The sequence below is a fragment of the Gekko japonicus genome, unplaced genomic scaffold, assembly GCF_001447785.1.
Source record: "Gekko japonicus isolate JY-2015 unplaced genomic scaffold, Gekko_japonicus_V1.1 scaffold4432, whole genome shotgun sequence".
NCBI lineage: Eukaryota > Metazoa > Chordata > Lepidosauria > Squamata > Gekkonidae > Gekko > Gekko japonicus.
Window position 1 is genome coordinate 24686 of NW_015168174.1, and position 3409 is coordinate 28094.

The window sequence follows — 3409 nt, forward strand, 5'->3', positions numbered from 1 at the left end:
ATGTGGCATTTCTAAAATTAAGTATGCAGTTGGTAGTTAAATTAAGGTCTGACCTTATACAACTGTAACACAAGCAGGCTCTAGCCTACAGGAAAGTATGACACACGATTGCTCTAAAATCCTCATCAAAGTAATCTGGGGTCTGACTAGTATAATAAGATTATTTGCACCCTGATTGGCTCAGCCAACCCTCTTTAAGAAAATTAATTATCTGTCATTGTATTTTAAAGTTACAGTTCAAAGCAGGTCTATGATAAAATTCCCATTAGCTGTACTAGAGACAGGATTGCACCTAGACAGCCAAATTCCAGATTCAGTTGGGATATAGACCAGGGGCCTCCAGCCTGGGCTCTAGATCGAAATATTGCGTTTTAGAAAGGAAAATCCACTCTTTATATTAGGAATAGTTCATAGGGTTGCCAATTCCAGGTCAGGAAATTCCTGGAAATTTCGGGGTGGAGCCTGGGGAAGATTGAATTTGGGGATGGGGGTTACCACAGAGTTTCCTGCAATCCCTAGAGAAGTGATGTCACTTCTGGGTTTTCCCTGGAAGTGACATCACACTGTCACTGATGGCACCCTCCCCATCTGCTGGGTGCCAGACTGTGCCTAACAACCCTGGTTGGTATTTAGGGTTGCCAGGTCCCTTTCGCCAGCCAGCGGGGGGATGGAGGGGACGTTCCGGGAGTTGAAAGTAATGTTGCCCCCCATTCCCCCTGAATAGGGTTGCCAAGTGAATTTTACTCACCGGCGGGGGAGCCTCGCCGCGCTCCGGGAGCCATCCCTCGTCGTGCGTGGGGGGGGGGGGCGATTCCGCGGGGGCGGAAATCAGGCCTCCAAAGCGGAGGTTTACCCCCCCCCCGCCCCCCCTTGGCAGCCCTACCCCTGAAACAGTGATGTCGCATGCAATGTGCCTGCATCACCTGGAAGTGACGTTGGCATGCTAGCAATGTTGGGGGCAACACTCTGGATTTTGGGCAAAACTGTATGGTAAAATCAGCATCAAACAATAGAGTGTTGCCCCAAACCCGGAGCGGCCCCCCCTGACATTGCTGACATCACTTCTGGGTGACGCACGCAGGTCACATGCAATGTTGCTGTTGTGTGTGTGTGGTGTCCTTACTACTGGGGGGGACTGTTTTTCCTTTAAATCATACTCTGTGACGTGCTTGCTTATAGGGGAAACGGTTTTACCTTTTATTCACACTTTGTGTATATAAACGTGGTAGTTTCTGCTGCCATCAGGAATTTAAAAATCCAAATCTCTCTCCTTTGGTAGTGTGACCCAGGGTCCGGGCACTTCAGAGGACTACGTGGCCCTGAAGAAGTACTGTACTGATTTCTGGGATATATTTAAACAAAAATGGATTTATTGAAATAAAAACAAAATAGGTTCCTAGAAAAAGGAACTTGTAAAATATAACTAGCAAGCTTGGTGTTAAATTCAGTCTCTGACAGGCTTCTCTCTCTCTCTCATATATGTAAACTCTTTGACTTTTCCACACAAGATAAAACATTGGTCTAACCACACAGTTTAGACACAACTTGTTTCTTTTCCATATGGACTCTCTCACAAAACTTTTAGAGTTCCACAGACTCTTTTTAGAGCTTTTCACACTTCACTCTCCAAAGAAGAAGAAGAAGAAGAGATTGGATTTATACCCCGCCCTTCACTACCTGAAGGAGTCTCAGAGCGGCTTACAAACTCCTTTCCCTTCCCCTCCCCACAACAGACACCCTGTGAGGTGGGTGGGGCTGAGAGAACTCTGACACAAACTGCTCTTTTTCAAGGACAGCTGTGCCGGAGCTTGTGACTGACCCAAGGTCACATCAGCAGGTGCAAGTGGAGGAGTGGGGAATCAAACCTGGCTCTCCCAGATTAGAGTCCACGCACTTAGCCACTATACCACCCAACTCTGTCATAAAACACAGAAATTCCTCTCAGAACATCTCCTCCCACACTCTCAGTCATCAGCCAATCACAGCACACACATCTCCCCCTATTGCCCTCTTTGCATTATTGCAGTCAAACTAACATTTAAAGGAACACACACACATCAAAACATGGAATCATTATGGGGGATTCTCTCCCGCTGGCCAGCTGGCTGGATCCCCTGCCCCCACCGGGCAAATTGTATTGGTATTCTTGGATGGATTACATCGTGTTATGTCTCCAGCCCCTATTAGAGTGGCCAACTCTGGCTTGGAAAATTCCTGGAAATTTTGAGGGTGAAAAGTACTCAGAAACGTGGAGTGATTTCAGCAAAGTACTTTTATTAGTGAAGAACAAGACAAGGAACCCCGGCACGCAGGCCGGTATATATGCCCAGAAAAACCCACCACCAAACACACCCCCTAGTGACCCTATAGGTTATTTACAGTGGCCGAGAGTCCCATTGGCTCTCAGCCGCGGACCTGGCCCTCTGGTTGGTGCGGGCTAGGATCCGCTCCGCTATTGCTCTTCAGGAACGAAGCTTGGGGCTTGTGCTTGACCGCATGGCCCAATGGTCGCGCACGTGGTAATGGAGGATACATTACACCCCTCCCCCCATAGTCCAGACTACCCACACACGAAGTCCTGCAGGTACGCTGGGGTTTTCCGTGTCCTGGTGGAGCGGCGCGGTTCCGGGGTGCCGGTCGGATTTACCTCGGGAGCCCGGGGTGGGGAGGTTGGTTGTGGTGTTGGTAGTGGCAGCTCAGGAGGCTCCGGGTTGACCTGGATGGGAACAGAGTCTGGGACCTGTCGTGCTGGCTCGTGGGCTGACTCTACGTCCGGCCCGGTGGGCTCCAGGTCCATGGGATTGTCCGGGAGGACCCGGCGCCGCAGCTGATCGATGTGGCGGTGGAGCAGTTGGCCATCCTCACAGGAGACCTCGTATGATCGCGGTCCTCGCACCCGTACCACTCGCGCTGGGATCCAGGGTGGGCCCTGGGCATAGTTCTTTGCGTAGACTGGGTCTTCCGGGAAAAACCCCCTGGCGGCAGCATGTGATTCCGTCGTCGGCTCCACCTCGGGTGCCCTGTCTGGGTGCAGACGATCCAGCTGGGAGGTTAGGCGACGACCCATCAGGAGTTCCGCTGGGCTGAGGCCTGTCTCTGTGTGCGGGGTTGTACGTTGGCCGAACAGGAACACCGCCAGCTTGTAGTCCCAGTCCTTGCTGTCGAACTTCCGCAGGGCTTCCTTGGTCGTGCGCACCATACGCTCCGCCTGGCCATTGGTTGCCGGGTGAAAAGGTGCTGATCGGACGTGGCGAATTCCGCAGTACCTCGTAAAGTCCTGGAACTCGCTGGAGGTGAATGCTGTGCCGTTATCAGTCACCAGGGTGTCCGGGAGACCATGGGAGCTGAAGATGCGGCGCATTGCGCTGATGGCTGCCTTCGAGGAGGTAGATGGTACTGGCACCACTTC